This window comes from Salvelinus sp. IW2-2015, linkage group LG19, assembly GCF_002910315.2.
Source record: "Salvelinus sp. IW2-2015 linkage group LG19, ASM291031v2, whole genome shotgun sequence".
NCBI classification, from domain to species: Eukaryota; Metazoa; Chordata; class Actinopteri; order Salmoniformes; family Salmonidae; genus Salvelinus; species Salvelinus sp. IW2-2015.
Window position 1 is genome coordinate 2,313,223 of NC_036859.1, and position 27,402 is coordinate 2,340,624.

Below are 27,402 nucleotides of genomic sequence, written 5' to 3' on the forward strand. Positions count from 1 at the left end.
GATGTAACAAATAACGAAATTTTTAATAAAGAACTGTACAAATGATACATTTGTGACATCAATATAAAGATAACATGTGGGGGGGGAAATTGTTCAATACAGTAATATGAGATCTGTATGTAAGACTTTTACATTTGACATTTTAGTCATTTAGCAGATGCTTTTATCCCCCACTCTCTCTGTCTACCTCTTTCTCTCTTCCCCTCTCCCTCTCTTTCTTGGCGTAGCCCGGTCGGAATGCGGCAGTGGCCTCTTGCAGACGGCAGCGTCCAGGGAACCTAAAAAGGGAAGGAGTCTCACTCTGGGTTCCTGGCAGCAGTAAGAAGTAGCAGGCAGGCAGGCAGCAGGCTAAATTAGGCTGTCTCATTGACTTCCACTCCCCAGAGCCCTGTAGGCAGCCCTAAGGAAGGAAGGCTGCACCAGAGGCCCTTATTGCCTGCTGCGCTACTGTGTCTCTGAGAGTCCCTGAAGAACACCAGTCCCTGTGAAGGAGCTAACTGTAGGTCAGTTGTATCTGGATAGAGGAGTGTTGTACTTTTGAGAGGGTGTTTTGGGATTTTCTTGGGAATGCCGATTGATAACGGATGTTCACAGACCTGACTAGAGCGAGGTAAAAATGGTTGATCAGATTTTGAATGTAGATTTGATTTGACTTGTTGGTTGAATATAAACCAGAAGTCCTGTTTGTTGACACAAACCTTGTAGCTATATCACTTTCAGAAGAATCTCTTTCTCTTTTTCTATCGCTCTCTCTTCCTCTGTCTGTCTGTGTCCTCTCGTTCGCTCTCTCTGTCTCTCCGTTGGCGGCAGGTGTGGGATGTGCTGAGCGTTGCTCCTCTCAATATTGACTTCAGAAGGCCAGTCTGTCTTCGTCTCTACCCCCGTGACAGATTGACGGGCTTGGCACTGAAGGTCTGATATACAAATGCACTCAGAATCCTTCTGAACAGGAACTTGGGGTAAGTGAAACCGTGTGCGAGTGCACCTGATACTGTAGGGGGGAGAGGGGGTGTATGGTGACCTAAGCTCCCCTTCTGTTTCTGTGCACCTAAACAGAACCACTACCACACCCAACTTCCTGTTTCGAATTGTTTCACTCCTTATCTGTAATGCTGCAAACTGGTCACATGTCAGAGTGACTTCCTCTTTTCACACACACACACTGACTGCTGTGAGGGAGAGAGCGAGAGACAGAGAGAGAGCGTGAGAGAGGGGGGGAGTGGGAGGTGAAAGAAAAAAAGAGAAATATGGAGGACGGCAGGGAGAAATAATTAAGCGTTACCATGTTTGGCAGAAAATAATGTAAGCAAAAGATGCAAATGAGATAAGACGGGCAGATTGCCATGGCAACCTGCTTGTCGGATCGGCCATGGTGTGATTCGGCCACTCGCCAGGCAGAAGGCGCTGTTGGGAGAGAGGGAAAGAGAGAGAAGGGGAGGGAGGTGGAGTGAGAGAGTGAGACAGAGGGGGGAGGGAGGGAGGTAGAGTGACAGCAATAGAAAGAGAAATAGGAGGGAGAGAGCGAGAGAGAGCGGTGGGGTGAGAAAGATAAAGAGAGGAAGTGGAGAGGGAGAGAAAAAAACTATTGAGTTAGAAAGAGCAAGAGAGAAGAGAGATGGGCAGTTTAACCCACAATGCATTGTGGCACGTTGTGACTCGGTTAAAGTGTTGTCACTCAGCCCCAGTGTCACGTCAGCGTTCTACAGACATACAGGTAAGAAGGCACAGACACAGGGAACTTAAGGGCCACCTCTCTTTAGGACGAGGATAACCTCATAAACCTAGAAATATATTGGATTTAAGCTATTATATTTACTTTGATTTGACTTTACTTTCATACTTTTCTCCATGTAAAACTATAATACATATTTGACAAATTAATTAACTGTTACACGCGGCTTCCATACCGTGCAGACAATACGGTACACTTTAATTCTGGTACTTTTTGATTATATTGTGAACATTTTCTAAAGATAACATTTATAAGTGCATCATTCAGTAGCGACTTCATGCATAACTTGTTTTATTTGAATATATTTTGTCTTTAAAAACTCTTGTTTTAACTTCACTACCACAATAGCTGTCAGCATCTCCACTCTTCCTTTTTATGTGAGTGTGAATGATTGAGGTTGAGATGGGGACATTTTGAAATTGTTTGCAACTATTTCTCTGCAACCTGCCTGACATATAATAGCACACTGCACACACAGCCAACTGAAATATCTCTTTACACAGGGTGTTTCCATTCACTTTCATATAATCTCCCTAGATAAGGCCGAAGTTAAGAGATATGCTACTGCATACACAGTGTGGAGTCAGCTAGGGACACTATGCCCTCTGTTTCCTACGTCTGTGACCGTTAGAATCGCACCTGCTTCCCCTATCTGCGTCAGAGTCGAGAGAGAGCCATAGAAAATGGCGCGCTGAGGGACAACGTTATCTTCATACACCAGCAAGGCAGTTATTGCTGTAAAGATGAATGATATGCTTTTTTTTTTTTACGTATTCTTTGAGAACGTTTCTTACATTCTTTGAGAATGTTTTCAAATTGTTTTCCGCTAGTTTAGCAATTGAAGTTTGCATTATTATAATTGTTTTACTCCCAAGTTTTTGTCTTGTAGTGTGACTTCATCGGTCTCTTTTTACATTTACCATTGATTCACTTTGTTGACGAGCAAGCCGGATTCCTCAAGACTGCATTCAAAAGGGGTGTTACCACGCAGAACGAATGAGGAACTATTTTAGTCTCAGCAGTTATATCTCATCTCCATTCTGCTGTCTCATAACCTCACCACGACTAAACGTTGTGAAATGGCTGACGTTGAATGTAGTTCTCTGAGCATTCCAGCCTGTCAGCGATGCTGCGTGCCATGCTATATATTTTTGGGTGATGCTCTGTAATGGTGGTGTAATGTGTGTGTGTGTGTGTGTGTGTGTGTGTGTGTGTGTGTGTGTGTGTGTGTGTGTGTGTGTGTGTGTGTGTGTGATAGATGGGCCATCAGGGCTTATAAAGGGTCTGGGACATTTCAGCGAGTTCACATCAGCGAGCCAGTGTAATTTACAGAAGGCTGGGAAATAGCAGGGCGCTGAGCTGAGAGGGAGACACTCAACGTTTTCACCACAGGAGGAAGAGGGAGAGAGAGAGAAAAAAAAGAAAGAGAGAGAGAAGTAAAGAAAGAAAATGAGAATGAGAGAGGTGTCATGAAAGGTTTTGGCCTGCTGTCTCTCATACAGAACGAGAGAAAGAGGGAAAGACAGAGAGGAGTTGTGGATAAGATGAAATTACATTCGATTTGAAAAAAATGCATAAACCAGTACGTTTTCATCTAATTTCAACCAGCATAGTAAACATTGAAATTAGGGTAAAACTTCAAGTTAAATACATTGACTTAACCTGATTTAACATGTTGTTACATCAATCAAATGTCAACATAATCATTAGAACTATGTATACGTTGAAACTGCGTAGAAAATTCCATGTAGAAACGTAAATGATCTTTTTCATCCTATATTCAATGCCTTCAGAAAGTATTCACACCCCTTGACTTTTTCCAAATGTTGTTGTGTTTCAGCCTGAATTTAAAATGGATTCAATTGAGATTTTGTGTCACTCGCCTACACACATTAGCCCATGTCAAAGTGGAATTATATATATATATTTTTTAAATTTACAAATTAATAAAAATTGTAAAGCTGAAATGTCTTGTCAATAAGTATTAAACCTCTTTCTTTTGACAAGCCTAAATAAGTTCAGTAATACAATATTGCATAACAAGTCACATAATAAGTTGCATGGACTCACTCTGTGTGCAATAATAGTGTTGAACATGAATTTTTGTGACTACCTCATCTCTGTACCCCACACATAAGGGCCCTCAGTCCAGCAGTGAATTTCAAACACAGATTCAACCACAAAGACCAGGGAGGCTTTCCAATGCCTTGCAAAGAAGGTCACCTACAGTATTGGTCGATTTTAAAACAATTTTAAAACATACATTGTATTTATATACAGTACCAGTTAAATGTTTGTACACACCTACTCATTCAAAGGTTTTTCTTTGTTTTTACTATTTTCTACATTGTAGAATAATAGTGAAGACATAAAAACTATGAAATAACACATATGGAATCATGTAGTAACCAAAACAGTGTTAAACAAATCAAAATATATATTTTTTTGAGATTCTTCAAAGTAGCCACCCTTTGCCTTGATGACAGCTTTGCACACTCTTGGCATTATCCACAATCTAAATGTGTTTATTCAACTTTCTTGATGTTTTTCTGTTTGATGGAAACAGTAGGAGAGTTTTAACTACATTCCAACTGTAGTCAATTGTTTAATGTAGTTGATTTTTCATGTTTTGAATGTTGTATTGTAGTAACCCTCAAGCTTTTTTCCGCCATAGGGTAAGGACTATTTCATAACGCAGAATGTTTATACTTAAAAATATGTAACTTTGTGCAGCATCTATAATCGAAATGTGTTTATCCAACTTTCTTGTTGTTTTTCTGTTTGACTTTGTATGGGCATTTATTTGACTTAAATTATGGTTGATACACAACAACAAAAAATACTTCATAAGGGATAATGCACTTATGTATTATCTTATTATCTACCTACAACATATTTGGCTGGACAGCAAATAAACTTTAAACACCATTTTTCTCAGTTTCAATGTTTGCGTAGTAACTTAAGTTACTGCTTGATTGCCTTTGGTTTTTACTCAGATTTTGTAGTTACTGCACTTTTAACACTCCATTTTCTCTGAAACAGAACAGAATTGAACCAGGACACTTCATCACAAGATAAAACACATAATACAAAGCCTGATTTCAGTCTTAACTAAATTTTGACAAAGTCTAGTTACTATATTTTGCCTTTGTAGGGCAGTATAGTCTACACACGTTTTATGCATGTCGTTTGTTGTTATTGTCGGCCACTAAAGGTGGTGTGCACTACAGTCAGAGGCTCCGTGTGTAACAACACAAAGTGGGAGATCTCTAATCAATGCAAAATGGAATTAAAATGACGTAATTACGTTAGCTAAATGAGAAGGAGTAGGCTACAGTGAGCAACCAACAGGCAGGCTGTTGTTTAAACTGAATAGAGTTGTTGTAACATTAGACAAGGACGGAGAGCGCAGCAGAATAGCCTCAACTACCCTAGCTAGCTAGCTAACACTGGCGGATGTGGTTGATTTGAGACGCAGCCCATGAAACAAAACACACATATCTCTAGCTTAAACAGACAGTTTTATATTGGAATGCTAATACCATTTCCAAGGGGGTGCGGACGTCGACTCTCGGGGTTTTAAATGTAGAGAAATATATCCTCTGTGGTTATGACATAGAGAAGGGATTGAGGACTGAGAGAAAATGTCCGCAATCAAAATAGAGAAGTAGAGAGAGAGAGAGAGAGATGGAGTGAGTACAAAGTACTGACGCGGTGCATCAATCACCCTGCTCCTCCATTACAGGTCAAAGCATACTATTCCTCCAATCTGGGTCAGAGTGACCTGGCCTGCATTGACCAATAGACTTTCAACGGACCCATATGGGGCGCCAGTTTCTCATCTAGAACAGATAATCATATCAAAGCTAATTTAAAGCAGCCATTTTGACTCAAACGTGAATGGATCTGTTTCCATGTGTGGTGTGTGATCGGTTACCATGTGTGTGTGTGAGCAGTAATGGGGAAAACTGATGTCCATCAAAGTTAAAACTTTGTGCGGTTGGAACTAACTAGCTCAGAGAAAGCGCTCAAGTTTCTCATTTCAGTCCGAAATTACAAACTTTTGACACAGTCTGTGCTACAAGCTAGTATGCAGCCTTCTCTCACTCTTTGGAGAGAGAGAGAGAGAGAGAGAATTGAAAAAGGAAGCTAGATCAAGAGAAGAGAAGGAAATCAAGAACGAGGGAGAAAGAAAGAACAAGATAGTGCTTTGAAGTGTTTGCGGAGTTGAACCCAGTTAGTCCTCTAGCTGAGGCTGTCAGAGATTGTCACCCTGGGTTTAGGCCAGGCCGTGTAAATTAGAGGTGACTTATCACCAGCTCTGGTTAGACTGGCCTACAACGCTCTGCGCCGATCTGCTGCTAACAGGCAAAGCTCATCACATCATCCAGGGAGAGAAAGAGAGAGCGAGGGATGAGGGGTAGGGGGACATAGAAAGAAAGAGGGAGAGATGGGGAGCAGAGTGAGTGAGGGGAGACAGGAGTCACAGAGGAAGGGGACAGAGAGAAAGCGAGAGAGGGGTCTGAGAGAAGAGAGCGACAGCGTGCCGGGAAACCTGTAGTGCACAGGTGCACTGCGATGAAATGAGTGACATTTCATTGAGATACTGTAGGTGATGAAACGACGGATTCTTGGTTCAACTGTTTTCAGAACTAAGCATTTCGCCAGAGATGTTCATGTGAAGCCTACGTAAAGGGAAGCCGGTTGCACCAGTCACGTGCAACATCTCCACTGACCTCACATACTCTCCATCCATGGGCATAAAATTAGCCTTGGACCCAACCCTGTGGCTGTGGCCTCCCTTCCTCTCTCCCTGGCCTCTCTCCCTGCCTTGACCAGTAAACTATGCGTTAGCTTTGGGTTGGTTGCTGGGAGCTGTGTGATGGTTTCTCATGGTTGTTAAAGTAATACATTTGAGCTGATGGTTTCTCCAGGTCAGGCTTTCTCTCTCTCTTTCTCTCTCTTGTATTGTGCCCCTGGGCTGTGGCCTTTCTAGTTGGTATACTGTATCTGTGTGCTGTGTGTTGGTTTCTTTGGTTGGTAAAATATTGTATTATTAAATATTAAAGAATTAAACATCGCACTAAAAGCTTCAGTCATACAAAAGTTATACTTAAACCCGAACCGGTTCTCCAGTAGATTATTAAGAAGGGCTCACCCTTTGTTCAAAATTGCCTTTTTGCCTTTAACCAGATTACAAGTTCTCATTTTCGGTTAATTGAAAATGAATCCTTGTTCAAAGTATCACTTTTTCTAAAATAACCTATACAAAGCTGGTTACAATTTCAATGTCATCCTACTGAAAAGCCAGAACAAATATTAAAACAAATATTATGGTTAAACTCAAATATACCGAGTATAAAAAAATGAATACATTATTAATGTAAAACATTTATGATATTTTGAATAGGAATGGTGAAGGTATGTCACACATGCAGTTATCAAAAACATATGGGAATTTTTGCTCGATCCAAAGTTCTAACTGATTGCAGCAGTACCGCAGAAACATGTTTGTCTGCCATATATATATATATATATCATTTTTTGTCATAAATCGAAAAATATACCCGTTTCATTTGAGGACCAAAATGTTGATACAGGTTGCAAAATAGCTGGGAAAAGATTTTCGATGTTCAGATGGTTTATGAACTGACACACAAAACAACGCTTTATTCAAGACTTAAGAGTTTTTCAATTTAAATTATTATACAAAATTCTTGCCACCAACAGAATGTTATATACAGTATATGGCGCGTCCAACCATTTCAGTTCTGAAGATTTTGCTGCGAAGAGACAGAATAATTACATATTTTATTCTGGTATTGCCCTCATGTAGCTTGTTTCTGGCCACAGGTTCAGGAGTGGCTGAGAAATCACAGCATTCACTTAATAAAACTAACCCCACAAATAGCACTGTTGGGTGATTTGGAAAGCCATTGTCCATCAGTTAACAATATAATAATACTAATAGCAAAAATATTCATCTTTAATTTACAATATATGGATACTATGAGATTAGAAAGGTTCAGAATTAATGTAATACATTACAGCACAGTTAAAAATATATGGCATTTACAGAGTGTTCGGAAAGTATTCTGACCCCTTTCAGTTTTTCCACATTTTGTTACGTTACAGCCTTATTTGAAAAAGTATTGAATAAAAAAATGTCCTCATCAAAAACAGGATTGTTTTCGAGGCACAGATCTGGGGAAGGGTACAAAAAAATGTCTGCAGCATTGAAGGTCCCCAAGAACACAGTGGCCTCCATCATTCTTAAATGGAAGAAGTTTGGAAACACCAAGTCTCTTCCTAGAGCTGGCCACCCGGCCAAACTGAGCAATCGGGGGAGAAGGGCCTTGGTCAGGGAGGTGACCAAGAACCCGATGGTCACGCTGAAAGAGCTCCAGAGTTCCTCTGTGGAGATGGGAGAGGCTTCCAGAAGGACAACCATCTCTGCAGCACTCCACCAATCAGGACTTTATGGTAGAGTGGCCAGCCACTCCTCAGTAAAAGGCAAATGACAGCCTGCTTGGAGTTCGCCAAAAGGCACCTAAAGGAGTCTCGGACCATGGAAAAACAAGATTCTCTGGTCTGATGAAACCAAGATTGAACTCTTTGGCCTGAATGCCAAGCGTCACGTCTGGAAGAAACCTGGCACCATCCCTTTGGTGAAGCATGGTTGTGCCAGCATCATGCTGTGGGTATGTTTTTCAGCCACAGGGACTGGGAGACTAGTCAGAATCAAGGGAAAGATGAACGGAACAAAGTACAGAGAGATCCTTGATGAAAACCTGCTCCAGAGCTCTCAGGACCTCAGACTGGGGCGAAGGTTCACCTTTCAACAGGACAACGAACCTAAGCAAGCACAAGGCCAAGAGACACAGGAGTGGCTTCGGGAAAAGTCTCTAAATGTCCTTGAGTGGTCCACACAGAGCCCGGACTTGAACCCGATCAAACATATCTGGAGAGACCTGAAAATAGCTGTGCAGCGACGCTCCCCATCCAACCTGACAAAGCTTGAGAGGATGAGAGGATCTGCTGGGAAAATTGGAGAAACTACCCAAATACAGGTGTGCCAAGCTTGTAGCATCATACCCAAGAAGTCTCAAGGCTGTAATCTTTGACAAAGGTGATTCTACAAAGTACCGAGTAAAGTGTCTGAATACTTATGTAAATATCATATTTCCATTTTTTATTTTTTATTATTATACATTTTTAAAAATGGTAAAAAACTGTTTTTGCATTGTCATTATGGGGTATTGTGAGTAGATTTAGGAAGAAAAACATCTATTTAATCAATTTTAGAATGATGCTGTAAAGTAACAAAATGTGGAGTCAAGGAGTCTGAATGCTTTCCGAATGCACTGTTTAGAGAGAGTGGTCTACGGAGATATTTGGGATGGGCTACAGAGATAGGTGGTGTGGGATTAAAAGCTTATGATCTGTTATAGTTAGGACCGGAAACACCATATACCGGATATGTCTGAGTACCATGTAATGTGTAATATCAAACTATATTTCTGACATGTAATATTGTGTATAAAAGTACAATGTGAATAATGTATATGTAACAAAATAGCTGTAAAAAAAGAACAATAATGTAAAACCAAGTTACTTTTGTCCTCCGAAGAGATGGGCCAATATTCATAAAAATAAAGAAAAAATATAGCTGCTAGCAGCAATGAATGGGGTTCACAGGATAACAAAGCAAGTACTCTATCATGTAGGACCTATCTTACTTTATGTGTAATCAGTGAAAGCATTAGCATGTTGTTTTAAATCTCAGTTGGTACACTACACTTTATCGTTCCAAAATACTTTTAAACACTCTCACAGCTGTAATAAGCTGACTGTGCAAGCGCTAGGACTTCTGGTTTCTCATTTTACAGAATAAAATATAAACTTTTTACCATGTTCAGACTACATAATAGGGCAACAATAAATGAGTATACAGATATACTAATCACGGAAGAGGAAATGACGTGGCAACTGGCATCATGGTAGGCACAGCTTGTCCAATGAGTTAATCGTAAAATTAAGGATTAGCTGATAACTGATAACTGCCAAACAAACATTCTGGATAACATAGAGCACCTCAAACTCGTTGGTATGCTCGAACAACAATCATACACATCAAAGCCACCAAGATCAATCCTTTCCTCAAACAAAACTGAAGAAGAGGATTAAACATCTGAATATAACAATAGAAGATGAGGTTTTTAAACAATGTCCGCAGAAGATAAGACATTGCTGGAAAGCATAACGGAACAGCTGAAGAAGCTGGATCTTTTGCCTGGGTTATTGGAGGAGGTTGAGGCCCCCAAGTCAGGAATAGATTACAGCAATAAAATGAAGAAGAAATACGAGCTGAAAATAAATGACTGAAAAAAGAATACCACAATGGAAGCAGAATTACGTGAACTGACGTGCAGAAGAATGAAGAATAATATTATCATAATGGGAGTAAAGGAGGATGAAAATGAAAACTGTCTGGCAACTGAGAATAAAGTGGTTTTCATGAAACGCAATCTCAAGATGACAACCGAACAGGAAGATACAATCGATTTTTAGCGGCAAAGGGGAGAGAAATCTCCATCCAATTGTAGCTAGGCTAACTCACTACAAAATGAAGGTTGCCTTGATACAACGGGGTAGGGATCTGAAGAACAATTTCCCCATGAAATAGTGGAGAGACGACGCTCCCTGTACCCTACTTTCAAAAGGCTCCAAGCAGAGAAGCAGAATGTTTGTCTAGTGGGCGATAAGTTGTATGTGAACAACCAATTGTGCAAGGACTCGAAGATGACAACGTGGCTACTTCCACAACATTGCAAAACACTACACATTACAATCCTATATTCGTAAAAAAAAAAAATGTCATGCATGATGGACTCATCTTTTTATACTCATGCAATATGGAACCTTGGAATATGTGGACTTATAATTGGGTTTAGATTCATGGAAAAGTGAAAATGGGTGATGGTAGGCGGAGTCTTTTTTCTTTAGAGCAGGGGTTCCCACCTCCAAAAAAAAAAAAAAAAAAACCTCAGTCCGGCTTTCAACTTACTCTTGAAAGTTGTAAAAGTAGAATGCACTAGTAGAATCCTCTTGTCATGTTAGTCATTGCATACCTTAAAGAGCTATTTATAACTTGTCCGAGATATCAAGGTGAACTAGTCCATGTCAGCTAACGTTTTTTTAGCTCATGTTCTTTTTAGCTCATATATTTTGTTGTAATGTCTGAGTCACTCAAATATCACATGCGTACACATCAGACATGGCAAAATCCATGCAATCCAGAATTGCATGAACATTTGCTTTAAAACTGCAACATTTTCTCCGTACCTCATTACAAAATGTTTAGAATTGCAGTAAATAAGCTTTAAAACCTTTCTCTCCACCAACAAGAGGGGATGTGAACAGTTTCTGTCATGAACAGTGCTTGTGCCCATAGAAATAGATGTGGCGCGCAGGATGTTCCCCAATACTGGTTTAAAAGCTTATTTCCTGCAATTCTACACATTTTGTCATGCACAATATATAAACTGAACAGTGACGGACCCAAAATCAAATATTGTGGAATGCCACATGGGTGACAAACTCTTGACCGATTTAAATAGGTTCCAAACCAATATAGAACTGGACCGGAGAAGCCAACCCACCTCTCCAGTCTGTCCAGAAGGACATGATGGTCGACAGTGTCGAATGCAGCACAGAGAGTTGTTTGGCGCCTGTGTTGGCTGTGAGATCATTTACCACTTTAACTAAGGCTGTTGCAGGTCTGACAATCCTTCACCTTCTGTCTCGCCCCTCCCTATTTCTCTCTCTCTCCCGCTTTCTCTCACACCCTTGAAAATAACAGTGTTGATGTAATAGAGCCAGCAGTTCCTGGTTGTTGGTCTAGTGGGTGGAGCGAGCAGACAGACAGAGAGTGAGCGAGAGAGAGAGAGCAGGCAGAAAGCTGCAGCAGAGAGTCTGTATGATTTGTGTTGCCGAATGCAGTCAGTGCTGCCTCCTCCTCTCCAGCTGCTGCTACAGTGCAGTCGTCCAGCAAGTGGAGCTCTCCTCTGGCTGCAGTTGCCCGGAGCCCAGAGACACAGCACAGCCACCAACAGGAGCAGGGAAGGGGAGACACTAGCGCACAGAGCCAAGCCAGCAACACACACACACACGCACACGCACACAGAGGCAGGCACTCCTTCTCTCGCACCACACCGTTCTGCGCAGCGCCTACACTCGTTCGCTTGTTCACTCACTCTCTCACTCACCCCTCCGCCAGATTTCTCCCTCGTTCCACTCTGCTCTGCCTGAGAATGGTCCAGCCGGTGCCTGGGGCTCTTCTGTCGTGGCCTGTCTGAACACACACAAGCACACACATACTCAACAGACACACGGATGCGCGAGCACAAACCGAACAGCAATGTGAGAGGTAAGGGTTTCCGTTTTACCCTACTCTCCTTCTTTCTCTTTCTCCCTATCTCCGTCTCTGTGACGAGGCGACTGTCTTTACTTATAGCAGTAGGGTCCAGCCTGTTGTAAGGGAAAGATATGCCGGGGTTTGTTAGCTTTAGGTCTATGTGTGTGTTCGCTTTGCGGGGCACTGGGTTAACATCTGTTTGTAATGTCTTGTCTTGCGCGCACACACACACACACACACACACACACACACACACACACACACACACACACACACACACACACACACACAGAAAATGCATACTAGACTAAATACAGAAGGTCACACAATAGCTTCAATAACTTCTTTCTGTGGCGAACGCTAGAAGCAGGAATGTGTGTGTGTGTGTGTGTAGAAGGCTGTGGTTACTCCGGGAAGCAGGAAAGTGGATCAGTAGTTGGGATACACAGGTTCTATTCCCTCTGTCTGACTCAACAACTCAACATGTTGGAAACCAACGGGCCAGCCAGAGTGAGGCTTGGTTTACGACTAAACATAAAAAAGCTTGCCTATTTTCTCTAGCATTCCTTTTCCTCTCTCTTTTTTTCCCCTTTACTTTCCTTCGCTCTGTTTTTTTTCACTTTCTCCTCCCAACTCTGAGCGTCAGCCTGGCGGTGGTGTGGTTTTTAGCATGCACTCTCAGCGTGTGTGTGCTGTGTAAGGTGAACTCCCCGCCTGCTGCATGTAAATGATGTGTGACATGTGTAGCTGCTGCTACCTTATATGGTGAGCGCTGTATTTCAGTACAGTAAAGCCTTGCCAAACATTCCGGGTCGCGGGAGGAGAGCGTGTGTGAGGGGGTGGCTGTGTCTGTGTGTGTGAGCGTTTGCCTGCGTCTCTTTGTGTGTGTGTGTCTCACAGAGAGGGAGTAACTGAGAGAGTGCGAGAAAAAGAGAGCGAGAGAGAGAGAGAGCAGGAAGAGAGCGAGCGACTCGTTGAATGGAAGGTTTTTAGTTTGCTGCGCGGCACTGTTTATTTGGAGCAGCTAAGTAAGTGAATACGTACTTTGAACGGCTGAGAGAGATTCACCAATGTTGTCATTTAACGGGTTTTACATGTGTGTGTTCAAGAGCAAAGTAAACGCTGTTGTCTGTGTGTTATGATGAGAAGACATGTACTATAGCATTATGACTGGTTCTGCTGTGAAGGGAGACAGTTGCTGGTAGCTACTAGCTAGCACCATTGGGTCCTCCTTCTTCTCTGGGTTTAGACTTTACAGTCCTGGCCTCTCCACTCTCTTTTCTTCTCTTCTCCTGCCTGCTGTTCTGTTCGTCTGATGCTTTAAGGTTACGGGCCCTGGCCTCTATTGTCTTCTACTCTCTTATCCTCCCTTCTACTCTCTTATCCTCCCTTCTCCTCTCCAACTCAGTTCCCCATTGGTTTCCTCTTGGCGGTGTGTCTGTGGTTGAAGCACTGATGAGGAATTTTGTTGTTGTGAGTTAGATGGTTTGCAGTGGCCCATAGAGATGCACTGCTGATTACGTAGTGGGTTCTGCCTTTCCCTTATGGAATGCTTTTCATCTTTTTTTTCATGTCCTTGATTTATACTGGAGATCATGCTGAGATTAAACATCTCTTTGACAAGGGAGAGTCGTCCCAAGACAGCTGTGTTTATTCAAATGTATTTATAAAGCCCTTTTTACATCAGCCGATGTCACAAAGTGCCATACAGAAACCCAGCCTAAAACCCCAAACAGCAAGCAATGCAGATGTAGAAGCATGGTGGCTCGGAAAAACTCCCTAGAAAGACTGGAACCTAGGAAGAAACCTAGAGAAGAACCAGGCTCTGAGGGGTGGCCAGTCCTCTTCTGGCTGTGCCGGGTGGAGATTATATATTTTTATTGTATTGTGATGTTCAGTTCCTCGTGGAATCAATTGCTGACACATTGCTGTGTGTTTATGTGTGTTGTGTCTCCATGATGTGTGTTTGCATTTGTGCGACCATGCATTTTTGCATGCGTTTGTGTGCCTGTGTGTGTATATTTCATAGGTTCAATCATGTGTGTGTTTGTGTGTCTGCATGTGTGTGAGTGTCTCCCTGTATCTCTCAATTATCTATGCTCTGACCCGAGAACAGGATGAGGTGCCTGAGAGGTTCCCGCTAACAGGTTAAGCCTTCATAGGGCGATTGGGTCTACAGGCATGTTACTACCGTGTTACGATTGAGTTTGAACTGCGTTATGCCCCATATTACACCAATATCATACTCCATACCATGCTGTCATGGCAACGGGGTTGCGGTTGATTCGATTGCTGCTATATGGCACAGTCCAAACTTTAATGTTTGTTCAAGGGTTTGGCAAGTTGAATAGTCAAATAATTACTTGCAGCTTACCTGGTTATCGGATTTCATGGTTTTAGTAGTATTATGTCTGGAATGTATGAAAAACATACTGTAGAAGAAATGACAGGCAGGGTTCAGCTGTAGCCTGATCTAAAGACAGCTGTAGTACTCTGTTACTGCAAGGCTATACTGCAAAGCTACTAGTAGAACAATGAATATAATTTTTTTTTTTTACATCTGTAAAAATCTCAGAAAGAGAAAGCATTTTAAACTGACAATTTACTTCAGTTATCCATTCTCATTTCATGCCAAACCCACCACCGGTGTGGGTGGCCAAAGAGCTCTATGTTCATGTCATTTGACCAAAGTACAGGTTCTAATCCAAGTGCCAATGCAGTTTAGCAAACTCCAATTTACATTTGTTGGATGACATGAAAATAGAGCTCTTTGGCCACACACACCAGTGGTGGGTTTGGCGTCAAAATGAGAGAATGCATGAACAGAAAAGGACCCCGTTCCTACTGTAAAATATGGTGGTGGATCTTTGATGTTATGGGCCCATTTTGCTTCCACTTGTCCTGGGGCCCTTGTTAAGGTCAACGGCATCATTAACTTTGGCCAGTACCAGGATATTTTTGCCAAAAACCTGGTTGCCTCTGCCAGGAGGCTGGAACTTGACTTCCAGCAAGACAATAACTCCAAACACACATCAAAATCCACAAAGATATGGTTAATTGGCTACAAATTCAATATTTTGCAATGGCCATCTCAGTCTCCGGACTTGAAACCCATTGAAAACCTGTGGTTTGAATTTAAAAAAGCTGTGAGTCCATAAGAGCAGATGAAGGATATCAAGGATCTGGAAGGATTCTGTATGGAAGAATAGTATAAGATCCCTTCCAATGTGTTCTCCAACTCATAAAACATTTTAGAAAAACCGCTCAGCGACGTTATCCTTGCAAGGTGATGTATTGAAAGTTATTGAAAACAGGGGTGCCAATCATTTTGACCCCTACCTTTTTGACAAAAAACAACATCTCTGAGCAATTGTATAATTATTATTTTTTTGCATACAATATACATTACATTCGGGAAGTATTCAGATCCCTTGACTCTTTCCACATTTTGTTACATTTTGCCTTATTCTAGAATGGGTTAAATTGTTTTCCCCCCTCATCAATCTACAATCTACAATCTACACAATACCCCATAATGACAAAGCAAAAACCGAAAAAAAATGTTTTTTAGAAAATGTAGCTAATTTATTAAAAAACGAAAACTGAAATATTACATAAGTTTTCAGACCCTTTACTCAGTACTTTGTTTAAGGACCTTTTGGCAGCGATTACAGCCTCAAGTCTTCTTGGGTATGATGATACAAGCTTAGCACACCTGTATTTGGAGAGTTTTTTTATTTATTGTTATTTAACTAGGCAAGTCAGTTAAGAACAAATTCTTATTTACAATGATGGCATCTCCAGAAATGTTTGAGTCTAGCTCTGGCTGGGCCACTCAAAGCCATTCATTGTCTTGGCTGTGTGCTTAGGGTGGCTGTCCTGTTGGTTCCAAATGTCTTCCATTTAAGAATGATGGAGGCCACTGTGTTCTTGGGGACCTTCAATGCTGCAGAAATGTTTTGGTACCCTTCATTTACATTTACATTTAAGTCATTTAGCAGACGCTCTTATCCAGAGCGACTTAACCCTTCCCCAGATCTGTGCCTCGACACAATCCTTTCTCGGAGCTCTACGGACAATTCCTGTTTTTGCTTTATCATTATGGAGTATTGTGTGTAGATTGCTGAGAATTTTTAAAATACATTTTTAGAAGAAGGCTGTTACAAAATGTGGAAAAAGTCAAGGGGTCTGAATACTTTCCGAAGGCACTGTAGCTCAGTATTTGAATTATTTATTTTATACTTTCATTTTTGCTCATCTTTATCTAGAGTGTCCGAACCCACTGTACACTTAAAGGGGAAATCTGTGATTGCTACATCCATTTGTTGACTTTTAAATGAAAGTAAGCCGGTACTGTCTGGTACGGAGTACTGGCAAAGGATATAGTGGCGGTACGCCGTACCGGTTAAAGATTAGCCAATCTCAAATATTTAAACTAAACCTTAGACTCCTACACCGGAATGTATCGTTACGCATGTCAGCCGCATAAAAAGTTAGCGAATGGATTTGAAAAAAGGTGGTATTACCGACGTTCAAAAATGCGGTGTGGGTTCTTCTCTATGAAGAGAACACGGTGACATTTTGCCAAGGCAGCGATAACCGGCCGAGACTGAGATGCCCACAGACAGCAATAGACACATCGATTTGAACTCAATCCAGGTTACAAGTGCCTCAATCACCAAATGCCATTACACGTTTTTCGAGCAGATGTCTTTTTCCATTCATCAATTGGCTGGTGCGTTGTTGGATTCTGGAATTATTTTAGAGTGGATGAAGTGCAGTGAAGTGTTCAACAAACAGATGAAAACTTTATGACTGGTTCTGCTTACCGGTATTCCGTTTTAAAAGTGAAAAGACAACTCTTTACTAATTAGGCCCATAAACATTGTTGGGCATGTGCAAATAGGAAATCCTGTACCCCCCAAAAAATATTTAAGAAATTATTATTATTATTATTTGTTGTATTTTACCCCCTTTTTGATCTTGTCTCATCGCTGCAACTCCCCAAAGGGCTCGGGAACTGAAGGTCAAGTCATGCGTCCTCCGAAACATGACTCATCAAACCGCATTTCTTAACACCCACCCGCTTAACCCGGAAACCAGCTACACCAATGTGTCGGAGGAAACAACATTCAACTGACAACTGAGGTCAGCCTGCAGGTGCCCGGCCCCCCACAAGGAGTCGCTAGAGCATGATGAGCCAAGTAAAGCCCCTCCGGCCAAACCCTCCCCTAACCCGGACGACGCTGGGCCAATTGTGCGCCGCCCTATGGGACTCCCGATCACAGCCGGTTGTGATATAGCCCAGGATTGAACCCGGGTCTGTAGTGATGCCTCTAGCATTGTGATGCAGTGCCATAGACCGAAATTAAATCTACTTTCACCCGTGAAACAAAGTAATTGTAAACAAACACTGTATAGCTTTAAAACATGGTTACATCTGTAATTTTGTAATCTCATGGATGATCAGTCCTTGGATCCATAGCTCTGTCTATGCATTTTACGATGGTTACATTTCTCCAGCCCCATCCCTCAGCTCACCACGAAATTACTTCACAAGAGAAGTACACATATCAATATGTGTTTTTTTGGCAGAAATGCCTTCTCAAACAGGTGAACTTTCATGTGCCTTAATAACAAACTTGTATGCCATCTGTAAATACAAATACAATTGTTATATTACGAGCCTTGTTGGTTATGCCACAGAAAAAGTCGACAACCTTCCCACTAGCCATGATTGGCTGAGATAAGGAGTGGGCTGGACATGCCGAGAGAGGAGTTTCGAATTGGTCTGCCATATAGAGGGCTTCTGTCTATTTGATCTGGTCAATCTGTGATGCTAATCCTTTTGAACGCTCCTTTAAAAAAAAATGTATCGTGTAGTGGAGCTGCATAAGTGTTGCTCTCCACTTTCTGGAGGATCAAGTTTTGAAATCAGTGGAATTAGAATATGATAGCTAACGAAATGGAGAAACACCTCTCTTTGGATTACCTCTTCAAACTGAGGGCAACCATGGCATGGCATTCCTGATAGGGAGACGCGTCCATCATGCATGATGATGTATACATGTAAGATAGTCTAGCATTAGCTAGCTACATTTTCAGATATTACACGTTTCTAATTTTGACAAAGTGGTTTATTTCAAGCTAAAGTGTACTGTTAGCTAGCTAGCTAATGTTAGCTGGCTGGCTCCCTAGCTGATGTTATTTTTCGTATCCCAGAGCCGTTTGCTTTGCTCACGTGACGTATTTGATCTTACACTTTGTTTACCTAGCTAGGTTTATTGTTTACCTAGCTAGTTACATGTATTAAAGTGTACAACACCCATTGAATATGGCCGGTGTCGGTAAACGTTGGCAAAAAAGCGTAATGAAATTGTTGCCAGCAGAGCTGGTTAGGCTGTTTTCATGTTATACAGATGTAAAACATTCATCGGCCAGAGCGTCAATTGTGCGTTCCAAGAGCGAAAAGAGATGGGTGGGGCTAAAGCTTAAGAGGGTGTGAACAATGTTGTATGGCTGTAGGCAAAGAGGAGCTCTTCACTAGATACCAAAACATTCAAAGGCCATTTTCTCAAAAGTGAGTTTACAATTTTATCAACTTTCAAAGCAGAATTACTTTCCCATTGTTCCTCAACTATAGTGTATGATATACCATTTTGTAGCTCTGAGTCTCTACTTTTATCCAATGTAAAAAACACCATTTCAAATTTTGCTAGATAAGACCAATTCCAGGTGGTGAGTCACAAATGGGTAAATGAGGTTAGTTTCTCGTGGCAGACATACATAAACAGGTACAGAAATGTATACAATAATACAGAAGTTGACATTAGAGGTGTGCACATTTAAACTAAATATGTATCGGTAACATTAAGAAAAAATCCCTAACTGAAAAACGGTGGGGTTTGTAAAATCACAAAATTCAAATCACAGTGTAGTTATCACAAAACTACCACTAACAGGTCCTGATCATTATCATAAAGGAAAACATTTAAATTAAACAAATACCTTACGCAACAATACTGTAACGTTAGGAGGCAGAGCTGGGCTCAATTATGAATTGTAGAATTGACTCCCATTGAACATATGAGTTGAAATTCGAATTGAATTAGCCAACATCCCACAGGATGTAGAATTTGAATTTGAGTGTGAGTGACAGGAAGTATAATTTAATTCAGTGCAATTCAAAGAAATTCCACTCAGTCATATAGCGAGAGTTTTATTGAATCTGACAGGTCACACTTCCAGATACCAAAGAATATATCACTTTTATCTGGAAACAATGCTTAGAATAGCCAATTATATTTCCACCAACCATTTTAATTTGTTTGGCTTCTTTTTGAAGGCCTCAGGGTCAACTTGAGGGTTAAACTAATGCAATAATGTACAGGTTTTGTTTTCCGATCATTCATTTGAAGTTTGTCCTGAAAATCTATTGTTTCAACAATATTTTATATGCATGTATAAAACAAAATGTTTCATGTTTTATGGACAATATGTGTATTTGTATAGACTAAACTTAATATAGAATAGAGGACACATTTGAACGTCATTGTATTTCACTGAATTCAGTTCTATTTCCTTAAATTCAAATTTGAATTACAATTCTGTATCCTGTTTACTACTTAAATTCAAGAATTGAATTGTAATTTGAGGCATTCTTAATTAAATTCTGAATTAAGCTTAACCCTGGTAGGAGGAGAAAAAAAGACCATTGTTTTATTAACAGGAACTGTAATGCATGAGGGAGAGAGAAGCAGAGCAGCAGTTCAAGCAGGGAGCTTGGGAGGGGCTGTGCGTTGTGCGTCTGTGAGTGACGAGGGGAGCAGAGAGGGGTATAGAGATAGCAACCAAGTTGACTTACGCTGGTTGACTAACTTATTGTTAGTTATTTATCATCTTATCTGATTACATACTACCTGTCTTGAATGCATCAAACCGAGATAAGCTAGTTAAGCTAGCTAGCTAGCTAGCTAGCTAAGGTTAGCTAGGCTAATTGAGACTACATAACTTTATCTGCGTGCTTTCTCCCTTTCCTACAATTGGACAACAAGATACACGCGCCACTCTCGTGAGTGGCCCTAGTACTGATCCGAGTACATCTTATATCCACCATACAGTTGAATGTAAATGCATTGGCCACAGGCAGAGCAATAACAGGTCTGTTATAGTATGTGCAGTTTAATCCCAGACTCTTTAACAGCCACTGAGACACTAATGTAAACGTGAGCCGATAGCCTTCTCATTAGACCATAAGAGAAGCCATTATCCTCCATGTGTCTGTTCATGAGTTTAACACATCCGTGCACACACACACACACACACACACACACACACACACACACACACACACACACACACACCCACACACACCACACACACACACACACACACACACACGTCATTCCGACGGGTCCACCTCATTGGCCACACAGTCGGACATTCACGGCAGCTTAAACACACAACAGGGTACATGCCAGCGTGTGTGTGTGCGTGGTTAGTGACTGTCTATGTGGGCCACACAACAGATCTCATTGTCTTCTGATCCTCTGTTTGCTCTCATTGTAATGAATAGCCATTGTTTGTTGTGTGATGCTAACCAAAAACTCTCACTCTCTTGCTCACACAGAGACAACAGACACACACACACACACACACACACACACACCACTTCGCCCCATGACAAACCAGGCATATGAGGCAAGAAAAGGGGATCTGATACTGAGGATGGTTATTATGACGATTATTAGGAGTAGATAAACTCATTTTGTGTGTTTTGTATAATACTCACTGATGATGATGATGATGATGATGATAAGGAGGATGTTGAAGGAAAATATGAAATGGGCTATGAGGAAGGTGTTAGACCTGTCCAGTATAAGACCTTGTGCTGTATTGCTGACCTAACCCAGTGAACCCATAAGACCGTGTTTGGTCCCAGCCCTGTCCTTGGCCTGCGGTCATCTCTCTGGTCATAAAAGCTCTCAGTCAACATGGGAAGTGGCGTTGTCAAGGAAACAGTGTTTACTCTGGGATATATGGCTCATGGCTGTGTGTCACAATGGTGTAAGAGGCGGCCCTAGATAAAGTTGCAGTGAGTATAAGTGTGTGTTAACTTAGGTGTGTGTGTAAGTCTGAGAATGTGTGTGTGTGCGAATGTATGCGAGTGAGTTTGTGCCAGTGAGTGTGTGTCAGGGTGAGCGAGGGTGATATTGACTTCTGATATTTAAAGCACACCAAACAGCCAGGGCTGCGTTATTGCGTTTACTCCAATGCCTTCAACTCCGAAGGCCTATGTCAGCACACCATCGCCCTGACTCTGACTCTGTGCTACTACCACTCCTTTACTAAAGAACAGGCTGAGGGAAATATAGTGCTGCTGTGTCTTTTTATTTCTGTGAACTGTGCATACAGGCAGCTCTCAGGAAAGCTGAAACAAGGGTCCTCATTACATGCTAGTTTCGTTTTGCTAGCACATGCTAATAGTTTGGCTAACATCTCAAATATTTCAGTTCTCTGCTGGCACTCTGCATACTTTTCTTCAGACATGCACTTTAATCATTTGTATACTCAATTTTTATGCTTTGGAGGGTGGAAGTATGCAGCTAGAAGATCGGTTTGTGATTGTAGCACAATGTTTAGCAGGACAAGGCTAATTATCTAGCTAGCATCCAGTTATTCCTCAGGAAGCCTTATCATAACTGTGAACCACACCCTTGGTTTTTGTTGACTGCGAGGCAGTGATAGTGGTTTAGTCACAATGGCAACTCCTATGCCTTCCTGCACAAATAGAACGTAGCCTCGAACGCTGTAGCTTTCCATGTTGTCAGGCTGTCCCCCTCTGAGTCAAAATAGTAGGCTACGCTACACAATGGTTGTCACCTCACCTCCATAGCTTATGAACCTTGTTGATAGATTTTATAGATAAGGACCTTGTTTTGATTTAATTAGACATATTCTAACACTAAAACCGATTGGGTCCTTAATTGCAAACATTCCAAAATTTTAAACTTTAAATAACTGTCCAGTGAAAATCTCACTTTTAAAGGTTAATATTCTGTTATGTTTTTGACCCATCCTATCCTTTGTGGCCAAAGCATGAAAAAAATAAAAACGTCAAAACCCCACTTGTATCCCAAACAGACTATTTAATTTTTTTTGCTATTTCCTCATAGAGGATGAGCTGGCCAATCAGCAGACTACTCGCATGAATATCTTTAATGACCGGTATATGCAAACACCATTCTGTTGTTGGGGTATGCACACACCATTCCATCAGAGAAAATCTGCTTTTTAATATACTTAATTGCCATTTTTTGGAAGGAAATATATTTCACTCATATTGTAAGTCATATTTCATAGAAATGTGGAAACACTGGACAGTTACTTTAAACTTTTTTCAAAATCCGCATCAGCCGATTATTATCGTCAAAAATGCTTTGTTGATTGCTAGGCATAAAAATACGATTATTGCTTGCTACATTTGAAACGAGGTCTAGTTATGGCCACAACTGGAATAGATTGTGAACGACTCTTGGTGGAATGCATTGCTTGACTGCCGTGAGGSTGATAAGTACAATGTTGTTCGCGAACAGCAGCCCCCAAAAAAGATTTGTTCTCGAATTCGTTCTAAACATGTATTTTTCTTCTCTATGCTCATGATCCCTGTGCGCATATGACAGACAGAGGAAGAAGCAAAGTGAGAGGATATAACCTGGTATGGCATGGCCATTGTCATTGAGGGCTTCCGTCATACAAAGATGTGTCCTCTATCTCTATGGCCTGCCCTGTCATTGGTTAGAATTGTCCCACCTGATCTCGCCTCTTCCCGCTTGCCTTCCATCTTTGAGGACATGTATTTCCATTGTTAAAGCGGTCACTTGACTATCTTGTCAATATAACAGACCGTCTTTGATATCTCCCAGCCCTACTCTCCATCTCTATTTCTCTCTTACTCCATCCTTCCACCAGTCTATGTGACCTTGCACCAAGTTCTGAGACCTTGGAGCGCCAGGGACTGTTACCGTTAAGGATTCTGGGACAAAGCAGACCAGGCAGTCATATTGAGGGCACAAAGATGGAGAAGTGTAAATGACTGTGTGTGTGTGTGTGCGCGCACGTGTGTTTTTCGATAGATGTGTCCTTGTGTGTTGATGGGAGACAGTTGAAGGAAATAGACAGTAGTAGAATTAAATGCAGGGAGTCGTGAAGTAAGTGACACGAGATGTCTTTGAATAAATATATCAGTAGCGGTAAAGGAGCACTGTCCAGGCATGATAGTGACTTAATGAGGCTTACTTATCTCATTGTCTCTCAATAATGTTGTATATGGAACAGTCAGCTACCTATCAAATGCTGTTTGGGTCAGTCAACGTCTTGTTATTTAACGTGTCAAATAACACTATTTGATGCATCAAATAAACTAATGGTCCAATCAGGACTTGAATATGACTGCATGTCACTTAATACTTTAACATTATTATTTTACGTAGTGATTACACTATCACTCGTATTTCATATGTAACAGTGATTCACTGGTACGTATGCTATGATGCTGGTAAAGTTTTGTCGTGCGTGCCTTTGCGGCAGAAACACAATCTCTTGGTCTACAGATCAGAAAACAAACTATAGCTAGCTTATGGATGCAAATAATATTCTCCCCCCAAAACATAGAAAAAAAACATAACCCGTTTCAGTAGCTATCTAGTTAGTTAGCTAACTATCTAGCAAGGTGTCATCATCGGAATACCCCAACATTTATAAAGCAGTTTTCTTATTTGGTTGATGGTCAGACCCAGTCCGGTCAACCCACTAGCCAGAGTATGAAGCTAGCTAGCTGCTATAGCTTGGGACAACAGCTAGCTGGCTAGCTTGTTTAGTTCATTATCTAGCTAGCTAGTTATTTTCATGAACTAAAGTTTGGTTTCAATAAGAGAACAAGTGGCTATCTGATAGTCACATGGATTCCTAAATCATTGCTAAGAATATTGACAATGACTGCAGTTTCTGGTCATTGTTTTTAGGCTGGTTGCATTGGTGCTAGCTAGGTACCAAGCTACCCCAGAAGTAGCTAATAACACATTTTTTAAAACCTTTATTTAACTAGGCAAGTCAACGGCCTTCCATAGCTACCTGCAGAGCTGACTGACTACCACAGCCCACGGCAACCATGGAAATGACTGGAGAATCTGACACACATTATAGTCAGTAATTCATTAATTTGATTAGTAATCAAATTGAAAAGAGTAAATTGCTAATATAATTTGTCATTGAAGTTTGGTTTCTAAGGTAAGGAATTTAGGGATTTATTTCTTTAGGTTTMTGTACCGGTGACTGTGGATGACTTGATTGAGCTACTTTGTGTTAATTTCCTATTTGAAAATGTATCCACCTCTCTAAACAGTGTGCAATAAAAAAGCGTTAAAATTAGCTATGAGAAAGCAAAGCTTCAGAAATAAACACGTCTTAATATCAACACGCTCTGAAGCTCAAACTACATCCACCTCCATAATAAAACAACAGACAGATCAAACTTGGCCAACCAGTCTTTTTCGATGGAATTAAGATGAAACATTGTGCAGCAGTTTTGAAACGGATTCAAAGTCAGATTAGAAAATAATGTATATTTTCTTTGTTTGCTGTTTTGGGCTTTTCTCTTTCGAAGGTTTGTATTCCGTTCGGTGTCTTCCTGTCACGCCTTGATCTGTTTCACTGGTCTTTGTGCTTGTCTCCACCCCCCCTCCAGGTGTCACCCATCTTTCCCATTATCCCCTAGGTATTTATACCTGTGTTCTCTGTCTGTTGCCAGTTCGTTTTGTTCGTAGAACCTACCAGCGTTTTGTTTCCCTGCTCCTGTTCCTTGCTCCTGTTTTCTAGTTTACCGGTTCTGACCTCTGCCTGACCTGACCCTGAGCCCGCCTGCTGTTCCAGTGTCTTACACCCTCTCTGGATTATTGACCCCTGCCTGCCTTGACCTGTCGTTTGCCTGCRTCTGTTTAAAGAATACACTTMTGTTTCTTCAACACTGTCTGCACCTGGGTCATACCTTAAAACYTGATACTTCAAAGTGTGTTGCCTTTRGGTTCCAAAGTGTCTGTGTTGTTTTCATTCAGTGTGTCTGGGTTCCAAAGGTCATAGTTGTCAACCGTACGGGCCCTTTTCATTTGAGCCTGCATGAAGTCATCCAAGGTGAAGCCTTGTCATGCAGTAGGGTGTTGTTTACTCAACCCCCTCATCTCTCCCTCTCTCTCGCTTTCTCTCTCTTCCCTTATCCCCCACACACACTCTCTTTCTCTGAAACTATGATGCTCAGCTGTCTGTAAAAATACATCCATGTTGCCGTGTCATGGTGACCCATGGTGTCCTCCAGAGATGTGATGCAGAATGTTGCAAAGTGGTTTTGTAGCGTTGCTGAATGTGCGTATCGTTGCTGAACGTGCACAACCTGTTCTAGGAAATTGAATTCTCTTGAGAGGGTGTAGCACTGCGCTGCTCGGATACTAAGAGGGGAAACGGCCCCTGTGACTCAAATCCCACTGGGCACAGATGTCAGTTCAACGTCTAGTTTTGATTTACTTTTGGTTGAGTTGTAAACTAAGGGGAATTCAACGTGAAATCACCGAAAGCTGTAGTCAMGCCATTTGGATTTAGGTGAAAAGTTTGGAGAAAAAAAAGACAAAATTCCCTTACGTTAATGGATTTTTGCCATCAGTGTGCACTTTTTGCATATCCAATCAGTTTTACATGTTGATTCGACGTGATCACATAGATTTTTGTTGTTGAAATTACATGGAAACAACCAGTTTTAGCCCAGTGGGATGTATCAACTTCCCATGGCAAACACAATAGTTTCATTATAAACAAACACTTTTCACTAGGGCTGTCCCTGACTAAAATACATTTMAAAAGGTGTATTTTCCCATATATAGACACACCCTATGTGTTTTAATAAAATGAACTATATYCTTGTCGGATACTGTTTGATGAAATAAGATACAAATGACTCAAGAGGGAGCAAGAGATCAAGATAACCAGAAGAGAAAAACCTTAACCTAACCAGACCATCCTCCTCCCGTTCCTGCTGGCTTTCGCAGATTCTGCCATTACTCTCCTGAAGTTGCTGGTAATAGGCTACACGAGGAGTTGGCAATCTTTCTCATGTGGAATGCCAATTTATCTAACAATTTCTACCAGTTTCTACCAGTTTCTACCAGTTTCAGTTTCAGTTTCTACCAGTTTCTACAATTTCTACCATTGCCAGTTATGGTTTTCATTTGCACATTTTCGTGGAACAGTTTCATTTCATTTCTAATAACGTCTTCGTATCTCAAAATCGTTGTCATGTGGTTAATCAAAATTCTATACAAATCTAAATGAAAACGATACAAACCTAAAAAGTTACTTCTATTGCCATTGCCATCTATGTAAAAATAGCCTACATAAATCCAACAACTTGCAGGTAGAAAATATCCTGATAAAAATAAATATCCTACAAATCACATTGGCTGATTCCATGTCTGCAATGAACTTGAAACATTGTATCATAGTTCAACCAACTTTTGTGGGTCCAGCCCAAAGCTTGCTGTAGCAAACTTGCGACATTGTATAAAATATTCTGGGCCCTCAGAGTTTCCGCCCCAGTGAGCTCTGGATAGACACACACAGCTGTAGGCTATTTTGCGCAATAGATAAGAGCTCATCAGGTATACCTATTTTATGACTTTCCACTGGATCAGAGCATGACATTTTTCTCTTTCACACCCCCCCCCCTTTGTTTTTATACTGCTTCCACTCACAGTTTTTTACCTATGCATAGTTACTTTACAAGTTACCTTGACTAACCTGTACCCCCGCGCATTGACTCGGTACCGGTACCCCCTGTATATAGCCTCGTAATTGTTATGTAATTCTCTTGTGTTACTTTTTAATTAGATTTTTTAACTTTATTTTGTAAATATTTTCTTAACTCTATTTCTTGTTGGTTAAGGGCTTGTAAGTAAGCATTTCACGGTAAGGTCTACCTGTTGTATTCGGCGCATGTGACAAATAAAATGGATATGATTTGATATACGTTATCAGGTGCGCGTCCTTACTCAACATTGACAGTAAGCGCTCCAAACAAAAGACAAGGACTAAATTGACAAAACACTTAAATGGAAATGAAATAAACCAAAAATCGCTTCTCACAAGTGTAGCATAYGTTGTGCGCTCTGCAAACTACGTGTCCACTCTGACAATGAGAGCGGTAAAATAC

The 27,402-nt window shown here is 41.1% G+C and overlaps 1 protein-coding gene and 1 long non-coding RNA gene across 23 annotated transcripts in view; both read left to right on the forward strand.

Moving 5' to 3' along the window:
• The window catches only part of LOC139029267 (uncharacterized), a 205,710-nt gene that overhangs the window by 67,588 nt on the left and 110,720 nt on the right, over positions 1 to 27,402 (forward strand). The window lies entirely within an intron of this gene.
• mbnl1 (muscleblind-like splicing regulator 1) overlaps positions 372 to 27,402 on the forward strand; it is a 92,788-nt gene continuing 65,757 nt past the window's right edge. For 8 of the 22 annotated variants that reach the window (XM_024010361.3, XM_024010366.3, XM_024010364.3 and 5 more), the window contains exon 1: positions 11,709 to 12,161. The gene's annotated coding sequence lies outside the window, so the exon portion shown is untranslated. Of the gene's footprint in view, positions 611 to 810; positions 960 to 1,577; positions 1,715 to 11,706; positions 12,162 to 12,977; positions 13,178 to 27,402 lie in introns of those variants that run through there. The other 14 variants (XM_070448755.1, XM_024010357.3, XM_024010359.3 and 11 more) reach the window with 6 other exon arrangements.